Raw genomic sequence first — 26,672 nt, 5'->3', positions numbered from 1 at the left:
CTAAGTTTAATGGTGCATGCCCCTATTGACGTGTGAATTGCCCAGCAATTTGCATGAAGAGGAACTATCTCATGAATTGTAAACCTTCCCACGTCAATGATTTGTACCTACGTGTTATTAGCCTCGTGAAGTTGGCAGCACATTGTCAGATACCTTTCATGATGTTGTCTTGTGTGCACATTGATTACCATTTAATCCTACATTTTAGTAAAACACAAAAAAATGCTGAAAATATTTAAAAGTAACATTTCAGGTCAATGACTCTGAATCTCACGACCCTCTCTCCACAAATGCTGCCTGACCTGCCGAGCTTTCCCACCTAATTGGTTCATTATTGTCACATGTACTGAGGCACAGTAATAAAATTGTTTTGCATTCCATCCATACACGTCATTTCCTCACGTCAGTGCACTGGGAAAAAAGGCTGATCAAAGTTCAAAGTAAATGTATTATCAAAGTACATATATGTTAACATATGCTACCTCGAGATTGATTCCCTTACAGGCATTTACAGGGGAAAAAAAGAAATGCAATGGAAATTACAAAAGACTAGGCATAAACTGACAGCGACTGACAACCAATATGCAAAAGAAGACAAACTGTGAAAATAGAGCAAAATCATAATATTGAGAACATGAGGAGTAAAGAGTCCTTGAAGTGAGTTTGCAGGTCGTAGAATCAGTTAAGAGCAATGGCGAATACTCTAACGCTTCGGTACACCCGGCTCGATGGTAGTAGCGAGAGGAAGTGTTACAGATGGTGAGGAAGTTCAGTGCAAGTAGACAATCGGGCAAAGTCATACCCGGTAAGTTATGAAGTTAAGAGCTTTTCAGCATCTGTAGTTATTTTTTTCTGAGTAGTTTTTTTTTAAAAGATTTTTATTCCTGAAGTTCAAGTGAACCAAAATTACAGTATTTTTTCTGTCCAGATTTTGAATAGTTTTATTTCAATTTTCCATTCCGTTATTTTTTGAAGTCCAATATTCTTTGCCTTTACTTTATTTATTCTGTGCCCACTTTGCTAATAATTTATCACTTTGCCCCTTTGTGCTATTTGTTCATGTAATAATTGAGGGAAACAGATTGCCCATTCTTGCATTGACTATGGTGCTTGGCGCTCCGCCGCCTTCCACGCCGCCGATGACAGTTCGCACTCCCAACAACTTGTGGGCAAATATATTTGGATCTGAAGGGCAAGGATTCGGGACAGGATCTAACTAACAGGGCACGCTACAAATTGTAACAGACCATTCACACCTGGACCATGGTTATTCCAGGCTGGGAATCTTGTTCCCAGCATCTAACCTCACCACCATATTCTGACCCTCGTTTTTAACCTTGCTGCCCTGTTTTAAGCTCCGGGAAACCGATGATGCATCATTTGGAAAGCTGACCGTTTGAATACGAAATATCGAACGTTGTTTGGAGTTTTGCGTTGAGGCTGAGTGATGGGCAGGCAGTATGATGGATATATCTCCTTCACTATTCTGCGTCTCTCACAACTCCTTCCAGCCTGACATAATTCAGGACACGTCGCCTATGGCCGTGGACGCGCATTGCTCGAGTACGCGGCACGCTCCTGTGTAAACCCCCCACCCCCCAACACACACACACACACACACACACACACACACGCACACGCACACACATGCACACACACACACACACACAGACACACACACACACACACACACACACACACACACACTCCCCCTTCCCCCACCGCTCTCTTCCCCCACCCTTGCAGGGAACGGAGCAGCGGCGAAGGGAGAGGCAGCGGTCGAACCGGCTCGACAGTCACATCGGAGCGCAGGAAGCGCACCATCAGCCCCGGGATATGGGCACGGACCGGGAGCAGTGGGGAAGCTGCTCAGCCCCAGGCCAGTGATGAGACCCTCCCAGCCCCAGGTAAGAGTGCTGGAGGTGGATCAGCAAGCTTGGGTGATGCGAGCGGTGAGAGGACATCCTGCACTCACTCAAGAGCTCCATCATTTAGTTCTGCTGTCTCTCTGTGATTTAGCTCAAGCCTTCCGTCCTCCCTGTCTCCGGGAATCTTCTCCCCTCTGCAGTTGTCTGCTACCTCTTCTTTCAGCATTAATGTACCCTTGTTTGTACAAAACTAATAACAACATTCAACCGAAAATCGAACGTTATCTGCGAGAAATTTGTTTAGATTTCGAGGGAAGAAGATGATCTTTGTATTCTTCTGGTGCTGTAATTTTGAAGGAATTAGTACCAAGTCTGCTTTGGTGCTGATGCACAAATATTTAGAATTTCCTTAGGCTTAATTGGGATCTTTCTGTGTTACTCTGAGTTTCCTGTTTGCTCTTATATAATCTTTTTTGCAGTTCTCAAAATTGTTTTATATAATTTGTTTGAATGCATCATCATAGAGAGAAAGAGTGAGTGAGAAAAAGATAGATGGAGAGAGAGGGAAAGAGAGAGAGAGAGAGAGAGAGAGAGAGAGAGAGAGAGAGAGAGAGGATCACCAGGCTAGCAGTTGTCATGGAGATTGAGTCCAGCCAAGTGTATGTGTGTGTGTGTAAGTTGAAAGCAGAAGAGCATTTATTGATACCTTTAATGATTTATTTGATAGACCAAACTTTGAGATCAATAATTATAATATTGTTTGAATATCTAGCTCTGCTTGCAGGTAGAAAGACCTCTTCAGTTTGCTGCTTACCTTGTTTGTGTGTAATTTCTACTTGAGTTGGGTGTGAAATTGATAGGCTTAAACTCTCTTCTGATTTTAGCTTAGCTAGGCTAATAATCTGAATGATACTGAATGTTGAAGATTTGTTGATTACAGTGCATTCAGTTAGTTAGTCTCCAGTAGACTCCCCTCAGCAACATCCCCCACCCCACAACCTTCCTCATCTCTACACCCTCATCATCACGACTTCAAAACCTTGCATGATGTACGAATCTTTCCCTCTTCTTGAAAGTGTTTAGGGTGGTATTTGTGAGCAGTTTTCTCCTATTCATATTCGGGTCTCGTAGGCTGGCTCTAACTGGAATCCCTGCTGCTTTAAACAGATCCCATTCAATAGAAACCACCAAACATCCAGGCACTGCATCTGAGCAGCAAAATCACTAACCCTTTCAGAACTGGAGGGCTTTCTGCTGCATATCAGAGGATGAGAACAGAAATGTTTTTTTTTAAAAAGGAGCATCAGTTCCCTCTGAAAATAGCTTTATACTTTCCATTAAACAAAAGACTGCCTTCCTTCATGTGGTACCTAAATGTCCGTCATGTAGTAGTTTGTACATTGCTGTGCATTGTGAGAATTTGAAAAGGGACATTTTTGTAGAAAAAAGTATGTTTTCTTCCTCCAGATCTTATTATGAAATGATGCTAGACACACTATGCTCAGTGACCTTTCTCCATCAGATTCTGAATTGTATAATTTATAATATCTTTGCCAACTGTCTAATTTTAAGTTTGTATTCTTTTACTCTGATAATGGAAAATCCTAATAATTCATAAATTGTTCAATCCTAGTTCATTCATGGCGTGGGTGAAAAGTTCATTTTGCATCTTTTAAACTTCATTGAAAAGAAGTTATTATTCATTCTATTTTATTATCCAGATATCAAAATTGCACAGAAATGTTTGCATGAATGGTCTTATAAGTGTCAGTCTGTATGTATGTGCTTCTATATGCAAATATACATAAGGCTTGTATTTTACATTTTTGTGTAAGTGCTGCACTTTTCAAAGAAGAATACATGTGAGGATCTGCCTACCTAGTTTCAACTGTACTTAATTGGTTATGATTCTGACTTCTATTTTATTGTTTGTGAAGAATAGTGGTTCCTGTTGCAGGGTCTGAATCTGAAACATGAACCATCCCTTTGCCTCCACATTTGTAACTCAACCTGCCGGAATTTTCCAGTAGTTTATGTTTTATTCTCAGTGAATATGATTTTACTATAACATTGCAGTGAAAGAAGTGACAAACTCAAGCTACTTAAGTGAATTTAATAGGGTGGGTAGAGAAATGCATTTCCCTCTGGTGGGTATCCTGGAACAAGCATGCAACACTTTAAAATCAAAGCTAGTCGTTTAGGAGTGGAATCAAGATCACACAAAGAGGGCAAAGGAAATCTAGAATTCACTCTCATAATTCTATGGATGCTCAGTTAATTGAATATTATAAGATTAAGATTTTTTTTGTATGTGTGGGTAAAAAAGGATATGGATCAAAGATGAGAGAACAGATCTGTGGTACAAATTTGCTACGATTTAATTGAATGGTAGAGTAAGTTTAAGGTTCAATGATCTGCCTCTTTCCTATACATACTAAGTTAATATTTACATCAGAATGACTTCTGTGCAGTTTACTTTTGAGAGGAGAGCCTGAGATATCCCAAAATCCAATTGCTTCTGCTAATTGAATAAGTCTTTAGTCAACAAATGTCATTCAGTTGTCAGCAGATTCAGTCTGCAGCTTTTTTGCTGAAATATTAATATAAGCACTGCATAGAAAATTATGTACACTGATGGAAGTGGCTGTATGAGTGACAGCCACTGTTATGTGAATTTCAGTCTGCTGGAGTCAAACGGAAAAGACAGTCTCAGCTACACCACATTCCACTTGCTGACAAACATAAGCATCTCCAAACTGGGTCTGTGCAAGTGACAAGGTGACAAGATCAAAATTAGAGGTCTTCCTTCTAGAATAGGTGGCCATAGATGTTAATTACCACTTGAATTTCAAAAATTATATTTTTTTTTTGAAAATTAAGCATGCTCATAGTTTAAATCACATAAGATACAAAGTTCAAGGTTCAATCTCTTGTCTGTGTAGATTTATTGCAATTCAGGCGGGATGCAATAAGTATACGGGCTTTGGCCTTGGTATCATTGGGTAGGGCAGGGTAAAATCAATTAGCATTTATGATGGAGATTGCCATTCAGTGACCTCTGCTGGCAGGGGCATGTATGTGATAAATATTAGGTTGAGTTCAGCTGTGAAATTCCTCGTTGACAAATAGCCCACTAAAACATACTCTCTTTATTCATATCTGAAAAGTCATCTTCTGGACGAGGTAGCAGTGTGCCAACATTGTATGGGTGCACATATCAGTAAGAATTTCAACTTTCAGTAAACTCAAGAGAACTAGTCCAAAGAAAAAAGGATTTTGTAAATTGTTGATGATGTCCAATATTCAGATCACTGGTTGGCAGCTGTTTTCATAGCTCTGTCAAGGAAACCATCAGAAATATTTGGCTGAAATATTTGCTGTAAGAAATAGAAAATTGTGCTGCATATGAATGTGAATTGTAGATTAATCCAGTTTTTAATTAAATATATCTTCAGGTATAGTCTAAAAAGTTCCGTTTATTTTTCACATTTATTTCATCAGGCTCATCATATTAGCAGACATCAGACAACATACCAAACTGTTGTTGATAATTGAGAAAAGAATCAGATTTATAAGGAGATAGAATAAACCTTATTTGAATGAAATTTAAAAATAAATAACAGTTCCTATCGCTATCCATGGTCTTTGATGGTATTGAGAACTTAAAACTCCTGGGTTGAGAATACACCGAAGACTAGCTAAAATGCTGCAAGGAATGTAGCATTTTTCCAGCTAGCCACCTACTTGTGTTCCCTAGAACCCCCTACTCCACCTGCAGGTCATATTGGCTTCATCTGATGCTCAAAACTCATGGAATTGGAGAGGAGGCAAGTCTTCCTCTATCATAAAGGCTTGTCTGGGAGATGAAATAATAATCTCCTTTTCTCCATTATTTGGTGTCAAAAGTCCCTACCCATAACATTTTAAATGTTTTCATGCCTTTGAAATTTGCTTTGCTTCCATTCCTCTTTTATATTCACAGCATTCTCCACTGGGGTGTAAATCAACAAAGAGCATATATCCTTCGAGTTTAGCACATGGCAAGAACATTCTGAGTAGTCACAGCATTTCACTTGTTTCAAGTGTTTGGCCAATTCCTTTTTGAATGCCACCAAGAACCTGTAGACATCACCCTATCAAGCAGTACATTTCAAACCCTGGTAGCCAATTACTTTAGATGGTTTTCCCTCATGTTGCCTTTGGTTCCCTTGTCAACCATCTCAAACCTGTGCCCTTTAGACACTGGAAACACTTAAACTAAATCCTTCACGATTTTTATCAGATTGGCTGAACAGGTTGAGATGTAGGTTTCAAACTCCTTCTTGGATGCTCTGATTTCATTACATATATATCTGGGTGGGGCAAGGGTAAGATGGCTATGATGTCCTGTGCATAGGTCTCTCTAACCTTGCTACCCGAGAAAATATACAATGCTTGTAGCAGCTTACATTATGCCTTAAAGAGGCAGTAGGTAGGCAGTACTGGCACATAGGTTGTGTTGAGCCGTTGTGATGAATGGTGTGCCATTTTTCTGCTGCTTATGGGTTGCAATCTATGCTTACTATTCATAAGATATAAGTGTTAGTAGTTCCACATTAATTTTGTTCATGAAAATGACATCATAGAATTGTAAGAAACATGAAGTTTTCATACAGAGGTTTTACGCCTAAATGGGAGGGAGAATTTGTGTTCATGGTTAAAGGTGCCAAGTCGCTTTGTCTTAGGTGCAGTTCATTGTTCACTCACTACAAAGTGAGCAACTTGAAGCTTTGCCACAAGTGAATCACAATAAGCTTTTAACTGCACATCCTTCAGATCAGAAAAATTAAGAAAACCGTATGAAAATCATGCATAATCAGCTGACAGACACTGATTTCTGTGTTAATTAATGGAGCTCATAGAACAACTGAAGCTATTTTTGATATTTCATGAAATATTGTTCTCCCTAAATATTCATATTCTGATGCATAACTTGTTACAAAGTGTTTTGCATAGTAAGCTGCAATCTTAGATCCAGCTAATATTAAAAATCACTACTAATAAAGTAAGTTCCAATCTCCAAAAAGCCTTTGACTCTAGCAATAATTAGATACAACATGGCAATTTTTTAATGTTTGGATATATTTTATATGATGGAGTATCAAAACAACATGTACCTGCAGCTCTTGAACTTCTGAACGTTATTGCACGTTCCTCCAATTGTCAGTATGTTTGAATACCCTTGATTTCAACATCTCTGTCAAATTTCTAATCAACCACCTCTGCTCTGATGAAAACTATCAGTGGTTCTCCAGACTGTCCACACAATCATAACCACTCTCCCTCAAAAAATTCTGGTAAATTCTGTGCTTTCTCCATAACATGCTGATTCTTCGAAAGGCGTGGTTTTGAATTCTGTCAGATACTCCAAACGGGCTGAACAAATGCATTATATAGATCTAATATAATTTCAAAGCTTCTGTACTTGAGCAAAAAAAACCCTCACACACTGATGTGGATAGATTATCAGCTATATATTGTATCCTGGTTTTGAAGTTTGGTTTCATAGATTTTAACAGAACTAAATTTTGGAAGTGTACCACTAAGTATCCATATTGTACAATTAATGATAATAACTAAAGACAAGTTTCAAAACAATGTCTCTCTTTATTAAGACCAGGATGCCATAAGGCCTGACAATCTATCCAATCACATTTAAAGATTTGTACAACTATCATTCCCAGTTTTCTTTCTTCCAAAATCATTTTCTTTAAAATTCTACTATTTTGAAATTTCCCTATGCCCTATGTATTTGGAGTAGATTCTTAATATGGTATGTGCAAGAACCTCCTAAGTCTTAGTATTGATTATTTCTCCTACTAATCTGGTTTAATTACACTGTGAACAGGTTTTCCCCATTCTCCCTACTAGAATTTATCGCTTCATATTTTTCTGCATTGAATTTCATCTGTCATGAGTTTATCATTCTATCAGCCTGTCAGTGTCATCTTGAAGTCAGTAACTTGTTGACTACAGATTTTTAAATTACTCCATGTATAGTCCAGTATATCATTAGTGTAATGCAAAAACAATAGTGGTCTTGATACTGAATCTTGGGGAATGCCACTCTACAAATCTCTTCAATTGGAGAAACAATTTCCATTCCTTAACCATTTTTGCTCCAACCCCTTTTATCACACTTGTTTTATTTTTTTGTGTTATCTTTACTGAACGCTTATGCACACAACACCAACTGCATTAGCCTCATCCCTTCTGTGTTATATCATCAAAAACTTCAATCATGTTCATTAAATACAAATTTCCTTTACATAATCTGTACAGGTCAACAATTATCTTTGTATGTTTGTTCAAGTGACTGCTAATTTTCTTCCAGATTATAGTTACTTAATGCTTTGTCAACATTGACATAAAACCAACAATGCTGCAGTATTCCCAGTTCCTCCTGGTATTTGTATTCCTCCCATATATCCCTAATATTTGGAGTATAATCCCAATACAAGCGGTTTCTCCTGTCTGCAATAATTGTTGTGCACCCTCCACCCTTGTATCCATAGTATCTTGGTATGTCTTATATAATTGAATGCCAGCTAGTACAGATATTTAAATTCATCTGATTTGTAATTTGTTGTACAGCTTGTGGTCTATTTGACAGTTTTCTTGTAAAGCTGTTGTACATAGAGAAACCTTAAAGAAATTCACGGCAAGAATTGGTATATTTCTTTTCCAAGCTGCTTGTCTGAATATGGTTATTTATAAGTCAGAGCTGAGGGAAACCTATTGTACATAGAGGATTGGGACAAGAGATATTATAGAAGGGGTTTCTAATAACATTCGTTTATAATAAGGACTGATAAAAAGTTTGTTGTAATAAGAGACTAGTAATAGCAAATTTTATAATTAGAACGATTAATTAAGTTTGTAATAATGAAGAAGATAATGGCGATGATTTGCAATGTTTTATTCCTAAGGCATACGTAATAATTAGAAGTAGACTTAGAATTACTACAGTTTGCAAGAAACACCATGTGGCCTAAAGCCTTTAGTTAGCCAATATAATGTTGAAAATTCATTGCTCTATGACTGTACTCAATTATGAAGGGGCTCTGTTGGCTGATTAATTTCATCTACCATGTCATCACCAATATCCCCAACCCGTCAATTTCCTTATGAAGACAATGGTAGCAGAGGTTAATTGCAGCATGTTCCGGGGCCTGTTTAATATTTTGTGGTAGCCAACCTTTTTGCTCTATAGCTTGAATTAAAAGTTCTCATGCAAATATGTAAATCCCTTTATTTTCTTGCTGCTTATTGCTTTGTAATATTTTCCAACATTACAACTGTTGAAAAACTAATTTGTTCTTCTATTGCTGATCTTCTGTCAATTCACCACTTCCTTCATCCCAGCATTAGCAACCACACCTTCAGCTGTCTAGACTACTTTCTAAGGATTTCCTGAAACTCCTCTACACTCCAAACTCTCTCATTTTCTAAATTTAATTCCCTCTTTGCTCACTTCACTTCATTTTCTTCCTTGGCTTGTTGTTTCGGTTTCCTTTGATTGCATCTATAAAATTGCAACATTAGCTCCAAGATTTTGCAACTATTGCAGAAGTAAAGCAAAGGGGTAACCTGCCTTAACCAATCTTTGCTACCATTGTCTACAGTTAGGCTAGTAGCATTAGTGGGCCTAGAGCAATGAAACTATCCAAAATCAGAACTACAATGAATTTCCGCTATTACATTGTCTAAATTGAAGCTTTATTGCAAACTGTAGTATTTCTGAACCTAATTATTGCATATGCTTAGGAATAAAACATTACAAATCATGATGATAGTTTCGCTCATTTTTGCAAAGTTCTTAATTGATCATTCTCATTATATTAGTTGTTATTACTGGTCTCTTATAACTACAATCATTTAGTACTTGCCTCACTAAATATTCTCCAATCCTGCATGCCATTCCATTCATAATTTAGCTACGTACGTTCTGTATGTTGGTTTTCAGGCCCAGCTTCCCAATAGCACAACTTAAAATATTTAACACATTTCAAACTTTCACTTGCCTGTTTGCATAGCCTGCTCACACCGTATAACAAGTCATAGAACATAGAACATAGAACAGTACAACACAGGACACACCATATGGCCCGCAATTTTGTGCTGACCTCTTAACCAAGATCAATCTAATCCTTCCATCCTACTTAGCTTTCCATTTTTCTTTCATCCATGTGCCTATCTAAGAGTTTTTCAATGTTCCTGATGTATCTACCTCTCCTAACACCCCGGCAATGCATTGCATGCGTTTATCATCCCTTGACCTACCTCTGACATCCCGCCCTATAGTTTCCAATCACCTTAAAATTATACCCTCTCATATTAACTGTTGCTGCCCTGAGAAAAAGTCGCTGGCTGTCCGCTTTATCTACACCTCTTATCATCTTATCAAGTCACCTATCATCCTCCTTTGATCTGAATAGAAAGGCCATAGCTTGGACAACCTTCCTTCATAAGACGTTCTCTGTAATTCAGGCAGTGTCCTAGTAAATCTCCTCTGCACCCTTCCTAAATCTTACACATCCTTCCAGTAATGAGGCAACCAGAATTGAACACAATATTCTAAAAGTTGTGCTAAGTACTCTATCTTTCCGGGTCCACTTTGACATTTCTGATGAGTCTTGCGAAAATAGCCCTAGTGCCAGGGGCGATGATACATTTGCACAAATCACTTGTTGGCGCGCTTCATGCAGTGCCCTCCCCCAATTATTTCAACCCCACCGATAATAAAAAGATATATAATGATTATCTTTACGGCTAAATGAAGCAGTGAATTATTGTTTACAGCTAGAAAGCAGTGAGATGTTTTCATAGGAAATATCTCACGCCAGAAAGACAGTTGCGAGAACCGGTGATGTTGGATGAAACTTTTTGAAATCTTCGCAGACCTGTTGTACACATCAGAAATTGGATGGTAAACAGTTACAAAATAATACTATTTAGAAATGATGTTATTTTCAATTGTCTTTTAAAAAGATTAATATTAATAATTTTGAACAAGTTTTCTAAAGTGCTTCATTTATTTATACTTTTGTTATTGTTTTATTAATAATAAAACAATTAATACAGATAAATAAGCAACGGGACTCATCTTTTTTCGTTAAAAATCCAACATTATTGTTACTAATTCATTAAGTAATGATAATCTGTGCTCAAAATTACCATGCCACTTAAGAACATTTTTTACAGGATTTCACCAATTTATGCACACACTCTCATAAATGTTCGCCTCCCCTAGTCTAGACCAGGGGTCTCCAACCTTTTTTGCACCATGGACCGATTTAATATTGAAAATATTCTTGCGGACCGGCCGACCGGGGCGGCGGGGGGGGGGTGTAAAGTAGGGTTAAATTCACCTCAACATGTCTTTTACAGTTAGGGTTGCCAACTTTCTCACTCCCAAATAAGGGACAAAAGTTGCAGTCAAATACGGGACACTTGGGTTTACCCCGAGAAAGACTACCATGACCATGAAGCCTTGCGCAGGCACCTGTGTGCGCATGCACATACGTGCTGATTTTTTTCCCACAAATCGGATTTGGCTTATCTTCCCAACTATACTGTACATACATTATTTCTACTTTATATAGGCTGTGTATTTATCATATCATTCCAGCTTTTACTATATGTTGGTGTTATTTTAGGTTTTATGTGTTATTTGGTATGATTTGGTAGGTTATTTTTTGGGTCTGGGAATGCTCAAAAATTTTTCCCATATCAATTAATTGTAATTGCTTCTTCGCTTTACGACATTTCGGCACAAAAGGTTTCATAGGAATGCTCTACCTTAGTGGGGGATATACGGGACAAGGGCAGTCCCATATGGGACAAACCAATTTAGCCCAATGTACGGGATGTCCTGGCAAATATGGGACAGTTGGCGACCCTACGTTCAAGTTCAACAGTGCATGACAGGGAATGAGGAAAGGTGCAGCTGACTCATATCGTTTCTTCGCAGCCCAGGGGCTCATGCTTTGCGGCCCGGTGGTTGGGGACTGCTGGTCTAGACCTTTGATATTATGAGTGTTTCTGTCAATATTATCAAATATGTTTCCTTGCTTTTTCCTGTCTTTCTGCCAGACATTTTCTCTTGATTGGAAGTATCTGTGGCTGTGATGTTATTTGAAGATTTATTTAGTTGTATCTCCGACAGCGTTATGATGACATCGAGCTCTTTAAAAATGGAAATTGCCAGTAATAGCTTTAAACAGGCTTGGAAATTCTGGTATGCTAACGCATGGAGAAGTTTATAAACTGTTAATGACACATCTGGATTGAGAAAGAAATTCAACTATCTTTGGCTGGTGTGAACTTTGCGTGACTCCAGACCCACATTGATGAACTGGCTCTACCCTCCTGAAATGACAGTAGAGTAGCAAATGGATGGGGTGGAGAGGTCCTGGGAGTTCTCAACAGTACAGCAGATCTCATAAAATATCATGACATCAAGTCAAAATGGGCAAAGAAGGATCTTGCTGATTATCATATCGGAAGATCTGTCGTGGGACCAGTAGATAAGTGTGATTACAAAGAAGACTTCTACTTTCTTAGAACTTTGCCTTGATTTGGCATGTCACCAAAAACTTTGACAAACCTCTATAGATACAAAGTGGGGAGTATCCTAACTAACGACATAAGGCCTCCTATAGAAACACCAAGATCCAGGAACAGAAAGTAACAGATACCGCCCAGTCTGCCACAGGCATATTTGCATGGAGTGCTGCACAAGAATGCAGCATCTATCATCAGGTACTCTGCCATCTAGACCATATCGTCTTCTCACTACTACCATCAGACAGGAAGTACAGGAGCTTTAAGTCTCACACCACCGGTTTCAGGAACAGTTATTACCCTACAACCATCAAGCTCCAAAACCGGCAAAGATAACTTCACTCATCACAACTCTGAACTGATTCTATAACATGCAGACTCATTTTCAGGGACATTTTACATGTTCTCAATATTTTTTTATTTGCAGTTTGTCTTCTTTTGCAGTTTGATTGTTTGTCAGTCTTTATTTATATATAGATTTTTAAAAATACATTCTATTGTATTTCTTTATTTTCCTGTAAATGCCTACAAGAAAATGAATCTGAAGGCAGTATATTTTGACTTGACTTTGACTTTCACTCTATTGTCCCCTTAAACTAGGCAGAAAGGGCACTGGATGTATTCTAAGTGGGTGATTTCAATACCAATCACCAAATGTGGTGTGATATTAGAAACATGCGCTAACCTGGTGGAGACTGCAAAGGCCACAATAGGAAGTGAATGAACCAAGGTGAGGGATAACCTACTTGGCTTCATGTTCACTAATCCACCTATGGTGAAGGCATATGTTTATGACAATGTTAGTTGGAGTGACCAGTGCACTGTACTTCTGAAGGCAAAAGCCCTAACTTTGGACCAAGGACAACTTCCACTATGTTGAGTATAACTAACATCTGGCAGGTCAACAAATGAGCATCTGTTTTGCTGTATGAGACATTACACACAGCAGAATTGTATTCCACCCTAAGTCTAAATTCATAGCTTCTTATATGTCACACTCAGTCCTACTGGAGCAGTGATAAATTCTGTGATTACAAAAACAAGTCAGAGACATGATATCCTCTGGTAATTGACTCCACCCGATATTGCAAAGCATTTCCACCATCTACAGGCATAAGTCAGCAGTTTGCTGGAGTACTTTCCACTTGATTGAATTCCAAACACCTTCAAGAATCTGATACTAGGTAGAAGAAACAAGAACAAGATCTCAGCGTCATTTTAAACATCAGCTTCCTCCAATGCAGGTTCATCATGACTGAAGTGTATGGTTATTCTGACAACAGCTCTAAACCCATAACTTCTGCCACCAGAAGGGGTAAGGCAGCAGACAACTGCAACACTACCACCTGCAAGATCTTTTCAAAGTCAAGTGCTGCCCTGATGTGGAAATATGCTGGCATTGGTCAATCTTCCAATTCCCTACTCAACAACTTTGGAAGAATATGTTAACAAAAAAAATCCAGTTCTTTTGAAGGACCTTCACTGTCATCTTCTCAAGAGCAATTAGAAATGAACATTAAACTCTGTCCTCGTCAGTGATGTCCATCATGTATAAATTAATTGGGTAAAAATCTGAAAATGAAGAGAAACAGATGGCTGGGTCTACAATTAATGGATGGTAATGTCTAGATACCATTATTATATTATATCTGGACATTGGTATGGCTGTGAGGCTAATTGTGGTCACGTTGAAGGTCCATATTAATTTCCTCTTGAAATCAAACCCCTTTAGTAAATATTATTGCCACAGTAGGTGTACAACTCAATTCTTGCATTGAGTTTCCCTATACTGGGAAAGAATTAGACCAATTATTATTGTGTGAAATCAAAAACATTTTTAATGCAATTGTGATGCTTTCAATGTAGTCAAAAAAAACCCTGTTCCATTGCTTATCCACTTTTAAGCACACCTCTATGTATCAACAAATTGTATTTTTGTGATTTTGTTTGTGTAACATTAATTAATTGAAGAAACTGTATTTTCTGTTTTTCCTTGAGGCAGTAATATTTTAGTGTTTAGTGTATCTAGTGTAATATTTGACGTATTACAATTGCTGTTTTGTTTTTATTTCGCAAAGGGAAATATATGTTTTTTGCTTTCTTCCTCAACTAATTGCTGCTTGTTTATTTAAAGATTCACTAGGTTGAATACAGGATTTTTTCCCAATCATTTCTGGGTGAGAGTGTTTCTCATTTTCCATATTAGAAAGACACACAGATTGTGCTAGAGTAAACGTCATATAGTGGAGGAGTTCAAAGAATGGACTGATTGAACAAATGCCTACATTTGAACAGTTTGAATTAATAATTAGATAACATTGTCGGCTAGAAATGTGCACAGATGTGTATGGAAAGCACTCATTACCCAATATATTAAGGCATGGCACAATAAAAGATCAAACATCAGTGCTTGCTGCAGTTTCTATTTATACAAAACTAGGTTAGAGGTTAGATAATGTTGCACTTTAAATGTATTTCAGTGCTATACAATTAAAAATAAAAGCGGAACAGAGTGAGATGTGATAAGGGCCATGTACATGTAATTTTACCTCAGTCCAGAAATTTAACCAGAGCTTTCCTGATGTGATGTTAACATCAGTGTCTAGTATAGTTCAGATTAAATCATTCCCTTGCTTGCAGGGGAAATTAATCTAATTTGTTCTATAAGCAATTACATTGATCCTCCTGGGCCAGTCATATTTTACTAGAGCATTGTTGGAATGCCATCTCTCAAGATGTCCCAAAAGTAGGTTATATTATTTGACACCCCTTCCAGCTCAATGGTATTAATATGTAGCACAAGCTCTGGTCCTGGTTTATATTTGGCACCAGCCCAACCCTGCCCAGAGACTGAAACCTCTGACACCCTCCAGAACCAGGCTGGACTCTATACTTTTTAGTCTGGTCACTGACTATCAAGTGTTTGCCATGTCCCTCTGGCTGTTGACCTAACTCACTCCCATTTGCCTCCTGGACCACTGCAGATCCAACGTTGTCCTCCATGGCATGGCTGTGTGCATAGTTGAAGCTGCAATGTTGAGTCAGTCTGAAGGCCTTGCATTCCTGAAGCTTACCGCCCTGGGTTCAGAACCATTGTTGCCCTAGTGGAGTACTTGTCTGTCAAGACAGGCTCTAATCTTGAAGCCCGTCTCTTCAATTGTTGTTGCATTAAGACTGTGTTTCAAAGTATTGCTCGGTACAAGATAACTAACCTGCTCCCCTATATAAAATAAAATCTCTGCTTCTTTATTGCTTTTATGACCAGTCGATGATCAAGAACGCAGGGTACATGAAATTATGTGTTTGTTGTTGTTGATTCTCTAATCCTCAGGGCCACCACAGCTGTCTTAACTGCCTTGACACAGTGCTACCAGCTTTTATTTGATGGTTTTGTTAAATTCCTTGCTTTATTTGCAGCTTTGGCCTCTCAGTGAAGTGTGAAATTTGAATTGGCTCCACTAAAGAAGAAACAGGAGAGTTAAAGATTGGGAATGCTGGAGTGGGTACTGTAGAGGATAATCTCAGTGTCTGGAAAGATATGTAATACGCCCAACCTGACATTGATCTCTGTGCCCTGAGCTTAATATCCCGTCCTGGCTTCTGCTTTTAGTAAAGCTTAACTGTTGATATTTACTGTATATATTGTGCAAAAGCACTGAAAACCTCTCTTTTAATGGAGACCAAGGAAACCCATTGATTTTCCATAATTAATTACTCGGTGACAAATTCGCATTGCTAGAAATTGCATGATTCAAAATATTTACCTGTAATTTTGTTAGTGGGACATTAATTACAGAGGGAACTGTCATTCTTCTATTCCTCCTCCAAGCACAAAGGATTTTCACATTTATTAATCCCCTGAAGCAGTGAATAATTTCTGCAAAGGCGAGTTCTTTCTGTTATTGTAATGTCTACTGCCTCTATACTTTTCCTGCTGAAAACTTGACCAGCAGCAACAGCTCAACTTTCCAGCAGGAATCAATGGCCAAATTAGAAACAGAAACCTTAATTGACTTTGCTCTCACTAGCACACTGCCAATTGGGCCTACTTCCATAGTTTGACTATTGAATTGATTACATATTGTTGGTTTAAAACAGGTTTGGCTAAACTGCATAATCTAATTCAGTTATGAACAATACTTACTGTATATAGTCTGTTATTTCATAATGCATAAAGTGAGAAGTTGTTTGCCTCTTAATCAATTGTGATGGCATAGTTGCATGGCCGGTACAGCTACAGCTTCATAGTGCCAGCACCATGGGTTCCATTCATATCATTGCTGCTCCGTGTATGGATTTCACAGATGCTCTACTTTCATCCCACACCTCAAGAACTCCTTTGCTTGCATCTTCGGAAGCAGCTCGATTTCTATCTTAAGTATCTCTATTTTTTTCGGTTCTTTGTGGTAATGGGACCTGCTCTCAGGGTCTCACAACTGGCCGTTATTCGATATGCCAAGGACGCGGCCTACAAGACTAGCGTGCCTTCAGGGTTATGGAATTTCATGGCTCTGGAGGCAGGCAGACTCGAGGTCGGTGCTTCTGCAGGAAGTCGGTGTGTCGTGGAAAACGGAAGATCAAAAGCAGCAAGCTGGCTGCTGGCTGTGTGCCCAGAGACCTGAGTTCTTTGGGCACAGAGCTCGGAAAAAAAAAAGCTATGCAACAGACTTTTAACATCGTAAATCAGCAAGTTGGTTGTTATGTCTCCTCTCTTGCTGTGAAATAGGGACAACTCTTTTTCTCTTATTAGGGAAACAGTGAGTCTGTGGTATGTCGAATACCTGGTGAACGAGTAGTCTTTGGGGTACTGCAAGTCTGTGTCTTTATTGATGCTTTGCTGCACACTTGAGTGCTTGGTGGGGGGGCGCAATGCTTTTTTTCTGGTGGGGTAGGGAGTCTTTGCTTTGCTGCTGCTTATGCGTGGGAGGGGGGAGCTGGGGTGCTTTGAGGTTCTAACATTTAACTGTCATTCATTCTTTGGGGCTGTCCTCTGTTTTCGTGGACGTTTGCGAAGAAAAAGAATTTTAGGATGTATATTGTATACATTTCTCTGACATTAAATGTACCTTTGAAACCTTTGAAAGCTTTGAAGAATGTGCAGGGGTAGGTTAATTAGTCACTGCAAGTTGCTTCTCGTGTGCAGATGAGTAATAGAATTTTTAAGGTGAGTTGGTGGAGAGGGGATTGGTAAATTAATAGGAATATGGGAGAATAAAATGTGTGGAAGTAGGATTAGTGTAAAAATGTGTGTTCAGTGGTTGGCTGATACTTGGTGAGCATGATTAGATGTTTTATTTCTCTTTTCCATTGACTCAGGTATACATGCATTTTAGCTGTGTTGTAAAACTGACTCCTGATTGAATTGGGAACCGCAAGATTATTCCTGTCACCAGATGCTCTCCCAGCCCAGCAAAAAACTTCTAATCTTAGTTACAGATCCTTGACCACAATGTAAGGATGATCTTTGGAAATTAAGATCACCCTAACCCTTGCTGTTGTGAGAACATATTTGGGAAGCTTAATTTCAATCAGTCCTCCAAATGTCTTGTAAACTCAAGAGTGCTTTGCTCTTCAAAGTTCAAAGTAAGAATTATCAGAGTTCATACATGTCACCACAGACAACCCTGAGATTCTTTTTCTGTGGGCATACTTAGCAAATCTATAGAATGGTAATTGTAAACAGGATCAAAAAATAACAAACTGTGCAAATGCAGATTGAAATAAATAGCAATAAATAACGAGCATGAAATAACAAGTTAATACGTCATTAAAGTGAGACCATCAGCTGTTGGAACACCAAAAATAGATGAGTGTAGCTATCTACTTTTGGTCAAGAGCCTGATGGTCGAGGAGTAGTAACTATTCTTGAACCTGGCGTTGCGAGTCCTGTGGCACTTGCATCTGCTACCTGATGGCAACAATGTGAAAAGAGCATGGTCTGGATGGTGAGGATCTTTGATGATGGATGCTGCTTTTCTATGGCAACATTTCATGTAGATGTGCTCAATGGTTGGGAGAGTTTTCCCGGTGATGTATTGGGCCGGATCCAATACCTTTTGTCAGATTTTTCCGCTCAAAGGCATTGGTGTTCCCATACCAGACTGTAATGCACCCAGACAGCATTCTTTCCACCACACATCTATAGAAGTTTGCCAAGGTTTTTGATGACATGCTGAATCTTCACAAACTCATGAGGAAGTAAAGATGTTGTTGTGCTTTCTTTGCAATTCTGTTTATATGATGGGTCCATGACAGGTCTTCTGAGATAGTGACACCCAGGAATTTCTTTTTCAATATTTTTATTAATTTTCTACATAGGAAAATACAGAGTTCAAGAAAAGAGAAATATATCAAATACATTATACTCAATTGCACATACAAACTCCTTACTCTATATTCAAACAAATTGATTAATTCATAATATTGAAATATAGTAAATTTATTATATGGAAGAAAAATCTAACCCACTACCAAGACCGAAGCTGACTAGTAAAGAAGAAAAAAGAAAAAAAAGTGTATTATTAGCCATCATCTGTGCTTTAACGGCAAATCAAAGGTTTTGAAAGTAGTTCAAAAAAGGTCCCCACGTTTGAAAGTCTTGATTAGATTCAGAAATTGAACACCGAATCTCCTCTAAATTTAAACAAGATATCACATCACGCAGCCATTGAATGTGAGTGGGCAGGTCCACATCTTTCCATTTAATCAAGAGCGCCCTCCTAGCCATAAGAGAAATAAAAGCCAAAATATGCAGATCAGATTTCTCCAAAATAATATCCTTTCCTCCAACAATACCAAATAAAGCAGTCAAAGGATTAGGCTTAAGATTCACTTTAAAAAGTACCGAGAAGGTTTGAAATACTTCTTTCCAATATTTTTCAAGACTCGGACATGTCCAAAACATATGAATGAGTGAAGTTTCTCCATTATTACATTTATCACAATAAGGAGATAGATCCAAATAAAAGCGAGACAACATATCTTTGGTCACATGGGCACTATGGACCACTTTAAACTGTAGGAGAGAGTGGTGAGCACTTAACGATGAAGTGTTAACCAATTTAAAAATTTCATTCCAAGTTTCCTCAGAAATTGAAGTCTGTAAGTCTTGCTCCCAAAAATTTTTAACTTTATCTAAAGGAACACTTCTCATTCCCAGCAAAATATTATAAATGTTAGATATAGATCCATTATAAAAAGTTTCAAATTAAAAATTACATCTAGTAGATTCTTATCAGGACTTTTAGGAACTGTACATATTTGAGACCATAAGAAGTCTCTTATTTGTAGGTATCGAAAAAAGTGAGTTTTGGGTAAGCAATATTTAGCTGACAGTTGCTCAAACGAAAGGAGACTTCCCTTCACAAACAAGTTCTGGAAGTATTTAATACCTAATCTATCCCATTCTTTAAAACCCACATCTGTCATAGAAGATTTAAAAAAATAATTAGAGAATGAGACTTGAAAGAGAAAATCTCAATAAGCCAAAGTATTTTTGGAATTGTACCCAAATTCTCATAGTATGTTTAATAACCAAATTGTCAATTAACTTACTCAGGGAGAAAGGAAGTAAGGATCCAAGAAGACAAATAATAGAAAATCTATTAACAGAGTTAGCTTCTAAAGAAACCCACATCGGACAATCCTCACGATTAATGTAATATAACCAAAATGTAAGATTACGTATATTAACTGCCCAATAATAAAACCTAAAGTTTGGTGAAGCTAGCACTCCATTCTTTTTAGCTTTCTGAAGATGAATTTTCTTTAGTCTAGAACGCTTATTTTTCCATATATAGGATGATATAATAGAATCAAGAGAATCAACAAAAGATTTAAGGATAAAAACAGGTAATGCCTGAAAAAGAAATATAAATTTAGGTAAAATATTCATTTTAATAGAATTAATTCGACCAATCAATGATAACAAAAGAGGCGACCAATTTGATAGTGTCCTTTTTACATAATTCAATAGGGTAAGAAACTTTTCTTCAAATAAGCAATTATAATTTTTAGTAATTCTTATACCTAAGTAAGTAAATCGGTTTCTTACAATTTTAAAAGGAAGGTTAGAATTAGTTGATATCCAATTATTCAAAGGAAAATGTTCACTGTTATGTAAATTCAGTTTATAGCACGAGAACTGGCTAAAACAGGAGAGTAAAGAAAGCACATGGGATAATGAAGTCTCGACATTAGAAATAAAGAGCACTAGGTCATCAGCATAAAGCAAAAGTTTATGGATAGTGCTTCTCTTTAAAATACCAGTGATATCATTAGATTCGCGAAAGGCTATGGCTACGAGTTCTAAAGCCAGATCAAAAAGCAAAGGACTCAACGGACAGCCTTGTCTGGTGCCACGTTGAAGCTGAAATGGTTTGGAGTTCTGAGAATTAGTAATAACCCTAGCAGAGGGAGCTAAATAAAGTAATTTAATCCATTGAATGAAATTAGGTCCAAAATTGAATTTTTCTAAAATTTTAAAATAAATAATTCCATTCAACTCTGTCAAAAGCCTTCTCAGTGTCTAGGGATACCACACATTCCGATATCTCCTTAGAAGGAGAATAGATAACATTTAATAAACAACGAATATCAAAATGAGAATATCGACTTTCGATAAATCCAGTCTGATTATCAGAAATGACAGATGGTAAAATATGTTCAATCCTATGGGCCAGAACTTCAGATAGAATTTTAGTATCAACATTAAGTAAAGAAATTGGTCTATAGGAAGAGTACTCAATTGGATACTTATTCTTTTTGAGGATAGGCAAAATGGAAGCCACATAGAAAGACTGTGGCAGCCTGCCCAACTTAAATGAATCTGAAAAAAATGAACATAAATGAGGTATAAGCAGTGAGGAAAAGGTCTTATAAAACTCTCCAGAAAATCCATCTGGGCCCCGAGCTTTCCTCGAGTGCAATGAGTGCACAGCCTCGACAATATCCTCAAAACAAATAGATTGTTCCAACTGCTTTCTGTTGTCAACAGAGATTGTGGGAATGTTTAATTGGTCTAAAAAATTGTTCATTACAGTGTTATCCTTGGAGATTCAGAGCTATAGAGTCTAGAATAAAATTCTCTAGAAGTATCATTTATTTCTAAATGATCAGTTGTCCTATCACCATTAGCTTTAGGTATTTCTTTAATTTGCCGTTTAGCTATAAAGGTTTTAATTTGATTAGCCAATAATTTACCTGTTTTTTCTCCATGAATATAAAATTGACTTCTATCTTTTAGGAGTTGAGTTTCAATTGGATAAGTTAAAAGGAGATCATATTTAGTTTTAATTTCAACACTCCTTTTATATAAAGCAGGATCTGAAACCAAGGCATACTGTTGGTCTAATTGTTTCAACTGGATAGCTAAATCACTTCCCTCTTTATTAGCTTTTTCTCAATACTTGCAGTATAAGAAATAATTTGTCCTCTATTACACGCCTTAAAGGCATCCCATCTGATAAGAATAGAAGTCTCCTCTAACATATTCTCTTCAAAAAAAAAAGAATAATTTGTCTCTCCAAAGACTTTAAAAAATATTTATCAGGTAACAAAGTTAGGTTAAAATGCCAAAACCTCTTTGTTTGAAGAAGGCCAGGGAGATTTAAACATAAGAGCACAGGAGCATAATCTGAGACAACAATCTCTTTATATTCACAGGATCAAGCTAATGGAATCATCTGGCTATCAATAAAAAAGTAATCAATCCTGGAATATGTATGATGGACATGACAGAAAAACGAATATTCCCTGTCCACTGGAAAAAAAAACACCAAACATCAGCAATACCACATTTCGTTAGAAAAGATTTAATAAAGACAGCTGATTTATTTGCTATCACTAGTTTAGAGGATAAACGATCTAAAGCTGGATCTAAACAACAATTAAAATCTCCTCCCATCACCAGTGAGTACAGACTCAGATCTGGCAAAAATGAAACAAAAACGCTTAAAGAATCCTGGGTCACCCCCCCCCCCATCTTTCTTCCCGGACCTCCTGTCCCATGATCCTCTCGTATCCCCTTCTGCCTATCACCTGTCCAGCTCTCGGCTCCATCCCTCCCCCTCCTGTCTTCTCCTATCATTTTGCATCTCCCCCTCCCCCTCCAGCTTTCAAATCCCTTACTCACTCTTCCTTCAGTTAGTCCTGACGAAGGGTCTCGGCCTGAAACGTCGACTGCGCCTCTTCCTATAGATGCTGCTTGGCCTGCTGCGTTCACCAGCAACTTTGATGTGTGTTCCATAGAATTCAAGGTTGATTACTGTTCCAACCAAGACAAAGCAAAATGCAGTAAAAATAAGCTTGTACAGTTTTACCGAACAAAAGAAGCAATTATTCATATTGTTAAATATTAAACAGTTATATTTCTAAGTCTAAAAATTTCTGAGCCTCTTTGTTCATAAGAAACCATTTCTTTAAGCCATCTTGCATTGTAATTCTCAGCCGAACCAGTTAGCGAAGAGAAGGCGTGAAACATTTGCTATAAAGTTTCGCCTTAACTTTTTTAAACTTAGCACTCCCTTCCATAACTTCCGATGAGAAATCTTCAACAATATGAATCTGCTGACCCTTGTAGTCAATCATACCTTTCCGACAGGATTCATGAATCAAAAGATCCTTTGGTTGAAATTCATGAAAGCAGATAATGACCGATCTTGGTCTTGATTCTGAAGTCGATCTATAAATAGGCGATCTGTGAACACAATCAGTCAAAGGTAAAGACTGTATAATATCAGGGAATAATTCCATCAGAAGGTTTATAAAGAATTCCTTAGGATTATCTCCTTCCATTAACTCTTTAAGTCCCAAGATTTGGAAGTTGTTTCTCCTACTTCTATTTTCCAAATCAATAATCTTCTGTCTCAGTTTTCCGTTGGACTTGGATTGTTTTTCATACAGCTTTTGCAGGTCATCAGTATTCTTATCCAGTATCGTTATAATCTCTTCATGCTCTTTTATCCTCTTATCATGCTCGATTAAAGTTTATTGAATAACATCCAGTTTTGTAACTATTTGTTTAACTTCAAAGCTGATTTGTTGTGAATCAGCCGATGCTTCTTTTCTAAACTGATGAAACTCCTCAGTAAGCTTTTGCGAGTCTGTAGAAATCTTTTGAAGCAAGCCCGTAGTAGATTCCAAAGTTGCTTTGGTAGCCATAGTAAGATAATAACATGTTTAACAGTAATATTTCAAAAGGTTGGAAACAAAAAAGGAAGTAAACTAGGAGCACTGGGAAAGACCTGTTACTCCATCAGCGACCAGCAGGCAAGTTTGCACCCAGGAATTTAAAGTTACTGACCCTCTCCACCTCTAATTCTCCAATGGATATTGGCTCATGGACCTCTAGTTTCCCTCTCCTGAAGTCTACAATCAATTCCTTTGTCTTGTTGACATTGTTGTTATTACACCACTCTGCCGCATTTTCAATCTCCCTTCTGTATGCTAATTCATCACCTCCTTTGATACCACCCATAACAGTAGTGTCATAAGTAAACTTGTATATGGTGTTGGAGCTGTACATCGCCACACAGTCATAGGTATAAAGCAAGTAGACCAAGGCACTAAGGGCACGTCCCTGTGGTGCTCCTGTGTTGATGGAGATTTGAGATGTTTTTTTTCCAATCTGAATTGATTGGGTTCTGCAAGTGAGGAAATCCAGGACCGAATTCCACAGGGGGGTATTGAAGTCCAGGTCTTGGACTTGTCCAGGTCTTGGAGTTTACTGATTAGTTTTGAGGGGATGGCAGTATTAAATGCTGAGCTGTAATCAATAAAGAGCATCCTGATGTATGCATATTTGCTGTTCAGATGTTCCAGGGTTGTGCGAAGAGCTAATAAGATGGCATCCACTGTAGACCTGTTGCTTTGGTAGGCGAATTTGAGCGACTCCAAGTCGTTACTCTGACAGGAGCTGATACGCTTCAACACCAGCCTCTCAAAACACTTCATCACTGCGGATGTAAGTGCCACTGGATAATACTCACCGAGGTTAGCACACTCTTGTTTGGCTCTGATATGATTGAAGTCTGCTTGAAGCAGGTGGATACTACACATTGCTCTTGATTAATTATATGAAAATTATGAGTGTTTCCGAATAATATCCTGAGAAGTACACCACTGAGCACACTTACAGCCTCAATTAAGATAACATCATGTCTGTCCTTCCTAGTTAGCATGCCTTGCTGATACACAGAGTAGCACAACCAATAACAAATTTCTAATTAATTTACCTCTAAATAAATATTTAACTAAAATGATATGTTTACACCTTAACTATCTTCTACTGTTGCTCCATTACACATTGATATTCTGGGACATGATAAGCTGGTGTGACCTGGCATTATGCTTTCATTTGCAGACTTACTGGCTGCCATGTGTGATGAGCTTGGTTGAATTGTGTGCTGTAGCTTCCCAAGAACATAGTTTATGCCTTTGCATCAAACCTTCTTTTCCAGTTAATAACTCTCTTTGCTTAAGTAAACCCAAATCTACCCATTTCATGTATGGGGACTCTTTACACTGCTCTTTTTAACCTAGGTGGAGCCTGCATATTGGATCCTGGCCTTCCCCCGGTTGATTTAAAAGCAGTGTTCAGTAGACACAAGGTACATAGGATTACTCTATATACTTCATTGAATTCAATAAAATATTTTCCCGGGTGCGATATATTTAATTCAGAACTCAGAGTTATTTGATCGTTCACTTAAGCAAGAACAAAGTACAAAAAGCAGCTTCATGCTGGTTGGGGATTAAAGCCTGTTTTACAGAAATATCTTAATAGATTTTAAAATGTGCAAAATAATTTAATATCCTCTCCCAAAGCTAACTTTAAGAATCAGCATGTGCGGATGGGTTCCTTTAAGGTTTCCAAACAACAGTGATTCTATTATTATAGAAGTGTATTTCTTCTTACAAATCACAAGAAATAAACAGGAAAGCTGCAGAGTTTTACTGTAGATGCTTTATTGAAGAAAGTGCAAAATTGAAAGGTGTTCCTTCTCTGCCAATGCTGATAACTCTTGCATAACTACAATTCTTTAGCTTCTGTAGATATTCTGATTCTTTTCTTTATTGGCTGTGTATCACTTATTAGTTGATTCAGTTATAATACCATTCGTTTGTATAGTGTTTCTCTGTTAACAAAACTGCTGTTGCAGCCTCGTGGCTACACATTTATGGATTTTAATATCTAACATTAAACAGATTATTGAGTATTGTCAACACTCAGAATATTGATGCAACTGCACCGAAGGCACAGCAGTGGCTATATTTCATTGGAGCTTGAGGAGATTTGGGATGTAACCAAAGACACTTGCAAATTTCTACCAATGTACCGTGGAGAGCATTCTAACTGGCAGCTTCTGGTATGGGTGGGGGTGGGGGGCTACTGAACGGGATCGAAGTAAGCTGCGGAGACTTATCAGCTTAGTCAGCTCCATCATGGGTAATGGCCTCCATAGTACCCAGGACATCTTCAAGGAGCGATGCCTCACAAAGGCAGCATTCACCATTAAGGACGCTCATCGCCCAGGATATGCCCTGTTCTCATTGCTACCATCAGGAAGGAGGTACAGGAGCCTAAAGGCACACATTCAATGATTCAGGAACAGTTTCTTCCCCTGTGCCATCCAATTTCTGAATGGACAATGAACCCATGAACACTACTTCACTAAATTCTTAATTTTTTTTATTTTTCTGCTACCTATTGAATTTAACTACTTAATAAATATATACTTACTGTAATTCACAGGTTTTTTCCTCTATTATTCTGTAGTTCATTGTACTGCTGCCACAAAGACAACAAATTTCACAACATATGCTGGCGATATTGAACCTGATTCTGATTCATGGATCTGTATTGGAAAAGGTGGTAGATTTTTCAACACTCAAAATCATAGAACTGAATTCAGTGCAGCAACAGTATAAACTCACTTCTTACAATCACCTTAACCTATCAGCGAGCAGGTGTGCCTTTTGAATATACCGCATAGAAATAACGTTGATTACACTGGACAGCATAGATTTTGCTTCCTGAATACTTTTGTGTATACCTTTTTGATTTTGGGTTGCTGATTGTGAAAATCGCCCTGAAATTTCCTTATCATGCACCATTTTTTTAAGAATCACCTATATTGGTTATTTCTATTCATAATTCAAGTCTGAATAACTGATGCCAAGATTAAGGAAGACATTTTT

General features: G+C 37.8%; 1 protein-coding gene across 4 annotated transcripts in view; it reads left to right on the top strand.

Moving 5' to 3' along the window:
- Nucleotides 1-473: 473 nt before the first annotated feature.
- Nucleotides 474-26,672, top strand: part of nlgn3a (neuroligin 3a) — a 297,964-nt gene continuing 271,765 nt past the window's right edge. For 3 of the 4 annotated variants that reach the window (XM_063060845.1, XM_063060843.1, XM_063060847.1), the window contains exon 1: nt 1,607-1,907. The gene's annotated coding sequence lies outside the window, so the exon portion shown is untranslated. Of the gene's footprint in view, nt 806-1,606; nt 1,908-26,672 lie in introns of those variants that run through there. The other variant, XM_063060844.1, reaches the window with a different exon arrangement.

The sequence above is a fragment of the Mobula hypostoma genome, chromosome 10 (assembly GCF_963921235.1).
Source record: "Mobula hypostoma chromosome 10, sMobHyp1.1, whole genome shotgun sequence".
Classification (NCBI taxonomy): domain Eukaryota; kingdom Metazoa; phylum Chordata; class Chondrichthyes; order Myliobatiformes; family Myliobatidae; genus Mobula; species Mobula hypostoma.
The sequence above is the reverse complement of the archived record's forward strand: the minus strand, read 5'-3'. Positions and strand labels throughout refer to the sequence as shown.